At 46.4% G+C, this 12,874-nt stretch overlaps 2 long non-coding RNA genes across 3 annotated transcripts; both read left to right on the top strand.

Annotated features, from left to right (window-relative positions):
- Positions 1-1,224: 1,224 nt before the first annotated feature.
- On the top strand, positions 1,225-9,205 carry LOC142873299 (uncharacterized). Of its 2 annotated transcripts, XR_012921348.1 has the most exons (4): positions 1,225-1,356; positions 7,356-7,611; positions 8,961-9,032; positions 9,181-9,205. It is a non-coding gene; the product is annotated as an uncharacterized LOC142873299 (long non-coding RNA). The 2 variants fall into 2 exon arrangements; XR_012921347.1 differs by lacking the exon at positions 1,225-1,356 and having other exon boundaries at positions 7,104-7,611.
- On the top strand, positions 9,203-12,295 carry LOC142873298 (uncharacterized). The gene is made up of 4 exons (XR_012921346.1): positions 9,203-9,255; positions 9,626-9,673; positions 10,836-10,883; positions 12,039-12,295. It is a non-coding gene; the product is annotated as an uncharacterized LOC142873298 (long non-coding RNA).
- The last annotated feature ends 579 nt before the right edge of the window (positions 12,296-12,874 follow it).

The following is a 12,874-nucleotide window of genomic DNA, read 5'->3' as shown; positions in this document are numbered from 1 at the left end:
GTGTGCAGTGCCACGTGTCACAGGACAAAGCCAGTGGGAGGCCATCAGAGAGGTGGCTGGGCTTGGGGGCACACTGAGTGGAGTGTTGAGAAGATACGCCTCAGACTGCCAGCGGGTTTGCTTTCTGACTGCATAACATCTATTATGTGACCCTTCCTAAGTTAACTAACTTCTCTGTACCATGGCTTCCTCGTCTAGGAAAGAGAAATAGCAGCATTGTAACAGGGAATGGCCTGGAAATGAAAAAAAGATTTTCTGTCTCTTTAAAACCACCCCCTCCCCTCTTTTGGGAACTGCATTCGGGCCTGCATCCCTGAAGCAGGTTAAGTCTTTTGTTAAAACTCCCAGGTGGCTCCAGCACCCCCAGGTGGGTGGGTGGCAGAGTTCACAGGCTTTGTCTTTGGCTGAGATGGGACATTAGAGTAGTTGATCTCAGTAATTGTCTGAAGCTGAGAACCCTCCCCTTAAAAGCTCTGTATTTCTGCCTATGTTCAGGAAATTCGGATTTTGAGATGAGGAGGTCTACCATTTTTCCTATTTTGTCAGCAAAGTGATGTCTTTTTCCTTCCTCCCCAAACCACTTGTTCTCATTCTTCTGATTTGGCCTTGTGGACAAGTTGCCGAGTTTTTGGTAACAGATTTGGGTGCCCTGCACGGGCCCATTCATTGGCCTCGCGGTAGAATGGCACCCTGTGGCTGCAGGAAGAGGCAGGGAGCAGCTCTGGGACAAACCATGGGTAAGGCAGCACCTCTTTCGGTAAGAAACAAATGGATTTCCAGCAGCTGCTGGGGCTTCCTGGCTCTGGGAAGTCCCATCTCTTTCTTTCCAGAGGGATGAAGCTCTGACCATCCTGAACTGATTTGGGGACTGAAGAAACAGATTTGGGAAGCGTTACAGTGTCTCGGCCCGAGTGACCTTCTGTTACTTGCGGGGGCGAGGGGGACCGTGCCTGAAAGAGATGGGCGAGAGAAAGAAACGAGACCAAGCAAATGGTTGTCAAGGTCTGCTTTACTTAGATTCTTAGTAGGTTTTATAAGCATACAGAAACAAGGAAGTAGAAACATAAAAATAGAGTGGCGACGATGAGGCTTGGGTCTGGGTTAATCAGCCCCAATCAGCGTCTTATCGGTATCCTGTTTTTGACTGGTTACTCATCTCCAACCTGGCAGGTGGTCGGGAACAATTGCAGTCAGCACTCCCTGGAACATTCCGTGGTCAGCACGTCATGGAATGCATTCTTCTCGGAGCTATAGCTGGAATTTTCCAGGGCGAAGTCCGTGCGTAGGACGAGTCATAGGGGAGTTGAGGGTCTTTGAGGGTCCTTGCCTCTAACATTACAGCAGCCATGGCCATTTGTAAGTAAACACCCTGGGACACCAAGACCCTGTTTCCACCTGTTTGAGGAGGGGTTTCAGACCTCCCTGTTGGTTTAGAGGAGCCATTTGTGAGTAGAAAAGTAGTGGTTTAGTGGGGCGGGGGCCTGGAGTTCCTTTGCATCCTCCAGGGAATGGGGGCCACTGGGCCACCATTTGGGGAAGGTTTGAACCTTCCAGCCCTGTGGCAGGGTATTTGGGGCACCATGGGGGTGCAATTGGGGTGGCTTTGTCCCCTTTGTTTTTCCCATTTGTGTGATAGGCCTGGCATTTTGTGTTTAGAATTCTCTGTATTGTCTGTGTTTGTAAAGTTTTGTTGCAACATAATAAAGTTCCCTCTAAAAGTTCCTTGGGAAAAATTTAGAACCTATGTTTAAGGAAAATGGTATAATCCAATGTATGTGCTGGAGTGCGAGTTAAAGTGGCTGTTAAATGAAACTTTAGATTGTATTGTTTTGAAACTAAAAGTACCTTGTCAAAGCTCAGGTAAATAAGACAAGATCCTATGTGTTGTCTTATTGGGTAGGAAATGTATGATTTACTTGAGCTTAGACGTGTCATATTTAATGACCTAATGTGATCTTAAAGGCCTGCAATAAAGTTAATACTTTTAACGGTTGAATTTCCCCAGCAGAAGGGGGAACCGGTGGGCACAGCCCGTGGCCAAGTGGTGAGGGGGTTGGGAGAGAGAGTGCCTGTTGCCCCCACACCCAGGCACTCAGCTGGGAGGGATGGGGAGGCCTGAGGACTCCCCTGGAGGGGGCTGGGAGAGGGGCGGTGCCCACAGCGATCTGCATCTGCTGGAAGGCACCTCGGTCTCACCGGTCTCACCGGGTTTGAGAAACAGCCCAGGGTGGGATCCAGCCAGGGGCAACTAACACCTGTCACAGCCTTTTAGACTCCAAGAGGGAAAAACAAAGTAGAATGGGGGGGGGGGATGCCTGTTGCTTGACTGCCCCTGCAGAATGCACCTGCTCGCAATTGTGTATTATGCCCTGCAGAATTCCTATCTGCCTTTGGTGTTAGCCTAGAACAGCAGGGTACTCAAGAAAGAAAAATTTTTAACTGCGCGCCACCGCCAGCTCCATGGGGCTGTCTGTGGCTGACATAATGGAGGCGGGCTCAGGGAATCCGTGTGCGGGTAGTAAATGCCGGCTGCGCAAGACCCTGGGAGAGCCTCAGCCCATTGCTGTGCGGGGGGGAAGGGCGGAGAGCCCTGACACTGTGAGGGGTGGCGGGAATGACACTAACTCAGGTTGAAATGGTCTCTTCCTCTAAGCAGAAAACCGAGTTTGGCCAGGGGATGGTCCATACTCAGAAGAGGGCAAATTATGTATGCTTTTTGTATAAAGAAAGGACATTAGAAAGGACTTTGCCCAAAAGTTACAAAGCCCTCCAGGTAGTAAGAAGCCCCCAGGAGAGAAAAGTTTTTTTTTTTTTTTTTTTTTTTTAAGTCTAGGACTCAGATGGTGCGGTGGTGGGGGTGGGATGAGCAGAGCCCCTGCCTCCAAACATTGCCACGGGAGCCCGGGGAAAAATTGGTGGTAGAGATTCAACTGGTGCCCACCTGCATGGACACAAGCAGGGTGGTGGGGGGTCCTTTTCCTCCGGACACAGCCCGGAGGCACGAGGCCACCCAGCACTCAGCAAGCCTGGAAGAGGGGTGGGGGCGCCCAGATTGCAGCCAGGCAGCTCTGCTCTAGCTGCAGCTGAAGAAGCTGAAGGGGATCACAGGATCCTGGGACTGGAGTGGCTTTGCTGTACTGTTGGACTGGTTTAGGAGTTTTTAAAGGGGCTCTCCTGCCCTGTTTGATGAAAACTTAGCAGGGGATTTGTGAACCAGCAATTGGACAGATTTGTAAACTTATATTAACTTATCTGGGGTTCCTAGGAATGGTGTTTGGATCCCAGACTTTAGACTTATGCTAAAGCCCTTGTATGAGGCTCTTAAGGGACCAGCCTATTATTGCCCCATTCTGGGTTTGCCTGACTTGTAAATAACCTTAAAAAAAAATCAGGAAATGAACCTTAAAGTCTTAGTATTGCTGCTGAGATGCATCCCGAGACCAGTGACATGTTAAAGCCACTGAATAATATTGTGATAATATGGCCTTCTTGATAACTTGTTATTAAAGACTGTGTCTTTATTCTCAATCCTGCCACTGTTACAACATGACTGTTTAAAGGTTCTGGAGACTGTATTCTAGGCAGGATGGATCTGTCAGATCAGCCAATGTCAGGACAGGATTGGGATTTTCTCACTGGTGGAACAGCTTTATGGACAATGAGGGACTGGATGTGTGGTGAGCACAGCAGTGGCACCACCACCTGGAAGCTGAGTTACAGTTATCAAGAAGAAAAAGGTAAACATCTATATGCTTTTATGGTTGTATGTGCCATTTGAAAGATGTCCCCTGACAGCAGGAGATGAGTGTGCCACTGAAATAATGGCCTTGATACAGGCCATGGCTGAACCCAACCAGGTGACTAACATGGCAAAAGGAAGTCAGGCCACTGACAGAGCTACTAGGAAGGCCACTGGAGGCAATCTGTTCTCTGAAAGCCACGAGAGGCCATATCTGCTTTCTGGGACTTTGATTCCCCAGCTAGATTTAGATCCCCTTTAAAGCTAAAGACTGGGAATCTGTGCCGTTTGGGATGGCACAGCTATGTGGAGACGAATTTCTCATGGACTTGTTCTCCTACTTGGAACCTTGGTCCAGCCTCTTTTTACATTAGAGGTGTGATGCCTTAATGGATTTGGAGAACCTCATTTGGGAAAACCCCATTTACAATGGACTATTCGTGTGCTTGCCTTAATGAATTTGGTGAGACTTCATTTGGAAAGATCCTGTGTGCAACAGACTGTTTATATGCTCGAGGTGGTCCAAGGACAGAAAGGTGAACCACTGCACAGGAGCCCAACATGTAAGGGACCCAACCATTTTGATGATTGACAGTTTCACTTGGTATTAGTAGATATCTTTCAAGCTGTAAGTGGACAGAGCATCTAAAGCTCCAAGCTAGGCTCCTGTCAGGAGCTGCTGGCTCGAGACATGGCCTTTGCTGGGTTCCTGTACATGTATGAAGCCTTGGAGGACAACAGATGATGGATATCAGCAGTTCAGGGAAAGAGGCCAAGCAGATAGAAAATGACATGCCAGTGATGGACACCATGGACAGGCAGCTACAGAGACAGCTCAATAGTCCCTCCTTCTACAGTGAGGAAGCTCCACAGCCAAGAAGGAAGGGACCTAGAAACCACTGAGGCTCAGACAGTCCCAGTGTCAACAGGACCCAGGAGCCCAAGGAGCCCTGGGCATTTCAGAAGGTGGCTACTCCATAGCAGTGTTGCTTCCTGTGGTCTGAACCTGCACAATGTCCTGTGGTTGCCTATGAAATTCGAGTGGAGCCTCAGTGGGAACCGGGTAAGCATTTTGTACACAGAGGACTCAATGATCCCACGGGTCCTCAAGATGTTCTTATGCTCCTTTCCTCCATACAAAGCTAATGGACATGCTTGTGAATCAGAGAGAACCCAAAAACTCAGGAAAGTAGAATAGGGTATTGGTGTTTGTCCCCCTCTGTATAAGGATATCCCTCAGAAACAGGCTTACATTAAGCCCCTAAGACATAGGTTATGAGAGACCCTTCCTAGCTCCCCGAGTTAAGTATGATAATATAACCATGAGTGAAAAAACAGAGTAAGGCAATATGCCAAGTGGGTGGGTCAGGTACTAACCACTATGCACGAGTTTGCCTCTTTCAGGTCTCAACCCCAGTTGGAAACAAAGAGGTGGAAGAGACCCTATGAAGTGCCTCTAACAGCTCACACCTCCTTGAAGGTGTCAGAAATGAAACCTTGGGTCCATCATACCACAGTAAAGAAGTGTCCCATGGAAGAGAGAACCGAGCCCCCAGTGGAGGGGCCAGCCTTTAGGTGAACTAAAGTTACTGTTTAAGGAAGGGGAAAAATGAAAACATCAGTATTCTTTTGCTAACCTCTCTTTGATTATTTGTTCTGTCCATAGCATGGAGAGACAACTCCTTAGTGAGGATTTCCCCAGGCTATCAGTCACCTCTTCTGTGGATCTGTATGTTTCTTCTGCATATGATTTCTGAATTTGCAGAAGCTGGTCTCTCAATCACCTACAGGGCACTTTCCTGCCCAGCCCTGTTACTGGACATTGTCTATAGGGCAACAGTCCATTTTGCTTCGCTAATCCTCACTGTAGTAGTTATTGATTATTATTTTTTCTGTTGTTATCAATATACTGCCAAAGCCTTGCAATGACATACTTAAGCATAAATCTTCCATCTGAAACATCATCGCTCCTATTTCATTAGGAAGTAGCTAGATGACTACATCGCCCCTCCTCCCACAGATATGGAAGCGTAAAATTGAGAAAGGGGGATAGGTAACAGAATGCCCAGAAATTTAAAAAAAAAAAAAAGTTTTTCTGTCTCCTTAAAATTACCCCCACTCCTTTTGGGAACTGCAGCCTGGCCTGCAACCCTGAGGCAGGTTAAGTCTTTAGTTAAAACTCCCAGGTGGCACCAGCGCCCCTCCAGGTAGGTGACTAGTAGGGTTCACAGGCTTTGTCTTTGGCAGAGATGGGACATTAGAATAATTAACCACAGTAATTGCCTGAAGCTGAGAATCCTCCCTTTAAAAGCTTCTGCCTATGTTCAGGAAATTTGGATTTTGAGACAGAAAGTCTTCCATTTTTCCTCTTTTTTGTTCACAAAGTGATGTTACTTTCCTTCCTCCCCAAACCACTTGTCATAGTTCTTCTGATTCAGCCTCATGGAGAAGTGGCTGAATTTTTGATAACACGATTATCTTAGGGATGACATTAGGATAGAGTAACATATGCCTATAGCACATAATTAAACACTCAATAAATGTTATTATTGTTACTACCGAGCAGTTTCTCTCAATATATTGTCAACTCTGAGGATCATGGATCAGTTCCCAACTTCAAAATAAAGAAAAGTAAGACGTAACGACCTCAAGGAGAATTTGATCCTGTGATGGGAGTCGTGTCTATCAGTTAATCACCTCCTTTCCAGGCACAAGTGGTGACTTCGAACTGAGCAAGGAGGCTTGGTGTGTGTGAGCTGGTGCCTTGCCCCTGCATATTCTCATCCTGTATTTTGCATCTCTGCTGTGAGGGTTAAAGAGTCACTTGCTGCAGCCAGGGACACATCTCAGCTTAACAGTGGCCCCAGGAGGATTGAGAAAAGTCACCAGCAGGAGCCATGTCCACACAGCCAAGAAGGACTTCATGTGAATGACACTCCTGCAGAAAGTGAATATCTTTGGCTAAATCTGGAATCACTTAAATTCTGAGCCTCAAGTTTCCTCACCAGAAAAATGGGGATAATACTGCCTACTGCTTGTAGGTTCATGGTGACAATCAAATGAGATAGCACCATATGTGAAATCTTGTAATTTTGGATATTGCTATAGTTATTATTCCAGTGGTAATTATAGTAGTAGTGACAGTGACTGTTACTGCTACCATCATCCACAGATGCTCAATTCTTTTCCAGGATCCTACCAGGATTAGGATACTATTAATACTTGCAGTAGATAACTATTTGACTCCCTTAGAGTCAAAGTAGGCAGCAGGCTCAAAGAACCTTTATGAACCAAAGGCTTAGTTAGAAACTCCTGGACTAAAATTTGTGACTCACCATGAATTGTAATTGCTCTGGAATCCAGTCCCACACTCTGACACAAACTAGCATTTTGGAGGCTCAACAAAGCATTATCTGGCTCTAGCCTGGATGACAATCTTGCAAGCTTGGGCCAGGAGGGGGGTCACCTCAGCAATCTGGTGGAACCAGAATTTCTCCCCTGCCTCAAAGAAGCACTTATGTAGTGCCGATGGCAATGGGGCAATGCAAGCTAATTTCAGAAAGGACCTTATTAGAGTTTTCCTCCAAATAACCCCTTGCTCCCCCACTTCCCACAGTTCCAGTTTCCTCCAGGGGCATTCTCCTGGTGTGGGCGAGGCTTTGTTTTTTTCTTTAACTGGCACCTGGGAATGCCTCCTTCAGGGACATGGGGCTGAGGGTTCTATAAAAGCCCAGGCAGGTGCTAGGTGAGCACACTCCAGCACCCGCGCAGCTGTCTGCCTCCTGCCCTCCTGGCCAGCACCATGCTCAGCAAGGCCGTGATCTTCGCTGCCCTGTGTGCCCTGGCTGTGACTTTTCCCTCAGCACCTCCTGGTAAGTGGACCTTTGGAAGGCGTTTGAAAATGGAGACTAAAGTCCTTACATGGAGCCTGAATGTGTGTGTGCGCGCGCATGCGTTGTGGTGGGTGGGGGGTAGAGAGACCTGCCACAAAAGTTTGGCATTGGGTAAGATTTATATCAACTTGGTCTTAAGGTGGGAAGGGCCACTGCGCTTTTAGGGCTTGAGTAGTTGAGTGGCGAAAATAAGGTTTGGAATCTGTATTGACTTCATAAAGGTAACAGGGTGGGCCAGATGGGATTAGGGTACTTGACTAGGGAACTTCTGAGGTTTTCCTGTGGGTTCCATCCATTCCCTCTGGGTGCTAAAGAGATGTTACTGTATCTATCCCAGGTTAGAAAGTTCTAGGGGCATCCTCATGTTATGGTGGGGCGCAGTGCATTGGAGGCTTGAGCAGCTAGCTCGGCCACGGGCAATCGTAATCAGAGGGTCTGGAAGGGAAACTTGGGCATCATGTTGAGAAAGGGAAGAAACAGCTGTCTTCATGAAGCTGTCGCCCAAAAGCTTTTCTAGCTCTTCCTGAATTCAGGTGGATTTCTCTGGAGGAGGGGAGCTTTCTCATTTGCATTAAAATGGTTATTTTTTGCTGCTCTCTTCCTCCCAGCTCCCCCTCTGCCAGCTCTCAATTTGTGAGATGCTGGGTCTGGGCGTCTTTGCTGCTGTGAATGTCTGAGGAGGCAAAGCGACCTCATTAGAGAGCTAGGGACTCTGCCTCACTGGCAGGGTGCCCATAACCTGCCCCGCGACGACGCGCATCGCTTTCACTGTAGGCCCAGGAGCCCCTGGCTGCTGCTCAGCAGGCGCGCACGGGAATGCCTGCATTGTGCGGTCTGTGCGACAGGCTGGAAAATGAAGGCCTAGGCAGTCTATTAAATGAAAAAGTGGCAAAAGTAGCCCATTTAGTGTCTGTTCTATTCCTGCTTTTCTCCTTAGAAATAGCTATTTTCCTTGGTTTCTGTGTTTAGCTTTCAGGAACCTGGAAAATTACAGAGGGGGAGTCTTGGAATGTTGTCCAGCTCCAGTCTGACCAATACATGGGTGGAGGCACAGCGCTGAGGCTCCTTCCTGAGCTGTCCCCTCCACGGAGGGGCTCGGAGCACACCCCCGGCGGCAGCGAGGCTGCTGCGCTTTCCAGCAGGTGGCAGAAGAGACTAGTGATGAGGCCACCTGTGCCGTGATGGGGCCACAGGCGATGCAGTGTGCCGCCTTGTGCTCCGTGTTTTCCCCAGAAAAAGATCTAGCTGGCGATGAAAAGGGAGTGGAGAGGGTGGAAATGTTCCTGCTGGGAAGTACTTGAGCTGTTTCTTCCTTTTGGATTCTCTAGAAGCAACCAGTGATGCAGTGGAATCAAGTACAGACACGGACTCAACCACACAGGAGAACGGGCAGACTTTCTGTAAGTGAGGGCTGGCTTCAGAGGCGGCCTGGGCAGGCCTGGGCGGGCTCCCGTCTTTTGCTCTCCTGAGGGAAAGGCTGCTTCCTCCAGTGTCCCTGATTCCCTCCTTTACCTGTGACCACACCTGTCTTCCACCTTGTCTTCCCAGCGTTCACTGACGGGGACGCAGCCACTGACGGGGACGCAGCCACTCGCTTTGTGGAAGGAGTCACCATGGCCACAGGTAAGGATTCCTGCCTTCAGACATGCAGACATTTCTTCCTGCCTCCCTTTCCTTGCTTACATCTCATTGCTTAGGAACGTCCTGTGGTGATTTATACATTCAGGGATACTTTGGCTGCCTTGTTCTTTGAGGTGGAGTAAACTTTTGCCAAAAGTTCTTTGAAACTTGAGGTAGATTTAAGAATTTTCCCAGAGCATTTTCAAGAATGAAATCTGAATACTCACATGGCTCCAGCCCTGAGGTCTGCCCCGACCTGGGTTCCGGGACCAACCTCTGGGCTTCTCCAAAGAGGACAAGTTCCTTGGTGTCTCCACCGGGTTGCGGGACGTGATGACAAGAATGGGGTGAATAACATCCTTTTCTTTTTCAGCTGATGACAGTACCAGTCAGACAGAGGACTTCGTGAGTATGAAGTTTGGTAAGTGTAAAATGTTAATTGAATTTAGACTGAACAGAAGAAAAAGGGACTTTTAAGCATCATGAACTAAGCACTGGTTCTACCTCTGCCCACTGCCTGTGTAAAGCTTCCATTGTTTTTTTACTTTTCTGTGTAACACTTAGTGAAGGGGTCCTAAAATTTCAATGTCTTCTACTCCCACAAACAAACCCAGTAGTTTGAAAGATTCCACAGATTTTTGCTAAAATTAAGCCTTGCGTCTTATTTACAAACACACATTTCTTTTCTTCTTCTTCTTCTTTTTTTTTTTGAGACAACAGTCTCACTGTGTTGCCCAGGCTAGAGTGAGTGCCATGGCATCAGTCTAGCTCACAGCAACCTCAAACTCCTGGGCTCAAGCAATCCTCCTGCCTCAGCCTCCCAAGTAGCTGGGACTACAGGCATCTGCCACCATGCCGGCTAATTTTATATATATATATATATTAGTTGGCCAATTAGTTTCTATTTATAGTAGAGACGGGGTCTCGCTCTTGCTCTGGCTAGTTTCGAACTCTTGACCTTGAGCGATCCGCCAGCCTCGGCCTCCTAGAGTGCTAGGATTACGGGCATGAGCCACCTCGCCCAGTTTACAAAAGCACATTTCTAACAAATCTGATTATGTCTACAAATGATAGCTAATTATATGCTAGCACTGCCCTAAGTGTATTGGGGAATTGCAGTAGTAGTTGGAGGAACCTAGACATTGTATTTTAATGGAGGGTGAAAAGCCTATTCAATGGGAATAGCTGGTGAGCCTGAATTCTTGCTCCGCCTCTAGTTGTCTGCTTTGCAGGGTACACCTCCCCTGCAGAATGGTGCTTGCCCTCAGAATTTGTAGTGTTGCAGCTTCCCAGCCTGCAGTAAAAGGTCAAAGTTAGCTATGCCCATCCTTCCTTTACAGCTTATGGGGGTGTCAGGAAAATTCTTACGTTTGTCTAAAGAGCAAGAGGCAGCCTCCTGGCCCAGACCCCTCTGTCATTTCTGCTAGAGGACAGACCCCACCTCTTTCCACTCCTGCCTTTGAAGAGAAGGTTTCCGACTGTGGCAATTACCAACACACTAAGAGTCTCTGATTTGTAATAGGAAGCATGATTTCCCTGGTGGTTTTACCTTTTAAATTAGAAATGTATTCCTTTATTTCTAGAAGATGTCAGTTCTGTTTATTTTGACCTGCCCATAACTGGAATGCCAGGTAAGTCCATGAATTTTTGTATTTTTTATTTATTCCTGGTCTTTTAGTGATTGTTCTTGGGAGGGATTCCAGGAGAGACTCAAGAAGTGGTCTCTGGTACTCTGTCCCCATGTGTACCCTTGGCACCTGGCACCATGTCTGCTTAGGTAGAGCCACTCTTGGGAGTATGGTACCAGCATGTGAACATGGGTCCAGTACATCTGCTACTTTTAGGGACTTCTGAGTGTGAGTGGAGATCAAACCTTTAACCAACCCTTTTCACGGAATGCATTTGCATTCCATTTCCATTGGTAGGGTTTCAGCACTGGCACAGTGCCTTGGCAATTGGGAGAAAGAAGGTTTGGTGCCATACACTTAGTGGAATCCTACATTTACTAATACTACTGGAGGTTTTTAACAGAATGCTAGACATACTGTGAATTATACTTACCGGAAGTTAATGAAACCATTTCTTTACTTAACAGCATACCAGCCAAGCACCTCAAGAGCTTGCAAGTTTCTTCTCTCTTGTCTCTGGTATCTTAGAAGAGACTTAATACCATATTCAATGCTATTTTTAACCCCTATAAAAAGGTTCCAAACTTAATACTTTCTAGATGCCAAGATCAGCTATGAAATCTAATAAGAAGGTTAAAGACAACCCCTTTCCTCTCTGCGGTTTATTTTCTAATCCCAGTTGACTAGATTTTTAGTAACCTAATGGACATAGGATAAACAAGGCATCTGCCTTGAGCTTTCCAAGATTCCTTCCTTCCCTCTCTTTAGGATGTGGTTCCAGTCCAAATCTTGGAGTTTTATCTAAGTGAGAACCTGAAAAAAAACAAAAACCATCAGGTTTTCTGATGCATAAAACATATAACTCAGTCAAAACTTTAATGGCTAAGCACTCTGAATCAAGAGTTCTGAATTTTTAATCTTCACCTCATGCTTAGCATTTTTGGAAGTCCTTAAAATGGTTCCTTCATGCAGTAAAATGGACACCCAGACAGTGTGTGTAACTCACTTAAGCCTCAAGTGGTGGAGGGAGGATAAAGAATTATACCTTAAAGAAATTAAGTCACATACTCAAGTCACATCCTTGCAGTGCAAGAGAGGAATGCTGGGTTTTCTTGTTCCTTTTGGTAACTCCTGTTTTTGTTTTTTGTTTTAATTTAGGTGATGCAGAATCTCCACCAGTTGTGGTTGCCTCTGTATAGAAGATCCTGAGCTTTTGAACAAACCTACCACGACACTAAAGGAGATTGTGTAATTGTAGAAAACAAGAGAAACACAGGTTGCACCCAGCCGAGGACAAACAGGAAGGCATTAATCTTGGCTGTGTGGAGCGAATTGCACAAGAATGGGGAGAGGGGAATATTTGTTTGCTGTAGTCCCTGTTAATATAGGCTTAATAAATGTTTATTTGAATTGAATTTTGAGAATGGTTTTTATTTTATGAGGGAAAAGATTGCTTGGTTGTCATATGTGTAATAATTCTGTTCTTCTCTGATACTTTATAAACCGCTCCAATACTTGACAGGGGCCTCAGGAAAACATGAAATGAACCTGAAAATGAAAGTATATTAGTTTTCCTATTGTTGCTATACAACATTATCACAAACTCTGTGGCTTAAAAGAACATGAATTTATTACAGTTTTGTAACTCAGAAGTCTGAAATGGGTCTCTGCTTTATAGCCATGTGTCAAAGCAGAATTCCATTCTGGAGGCCCTTGAGAAAATTCCCATTTTCTTGCCCACATTCCCAGGCCCTATTCCATCTTCAAAGCCAACAGTGGATGGTTGAGTCTCACATCATGTCACATCACGTCACATCACCCTGGCACCGTCTCTTCTGTCTCCCTCGTCTACAGTAAGGACCTTGTAATTAGGTTAGGTTCACCTGGATAATCCTAGGTAATCTATTTTAAGGTCAATTGATTAACCTTAATTCTTTACCATGTAATTTAACATATTCACATTTTCACTAGATCTGGGAGTTAGGAAGTGTGCA

This window comes from Microcebus murinus, chromosome 10 (assembly GCF_040939455.1).
Source record: "Microcebus murinus isolate Inina chromosome 10, M.murinus_Inina_mat1.0, whole genome shotgun sequence".
Taxonomy (NCBI): domain Eukaryota; kingdom Metazoa; phylum Chordata; class Mammalia; order Primates; family Cheirogaleidae; genus Microcebus; species Microcebus murinus.
Note: the sequence above shows the minus strand (reverse complement) of the source record. Positions and strands in the feature narration are given on the sequence as shown.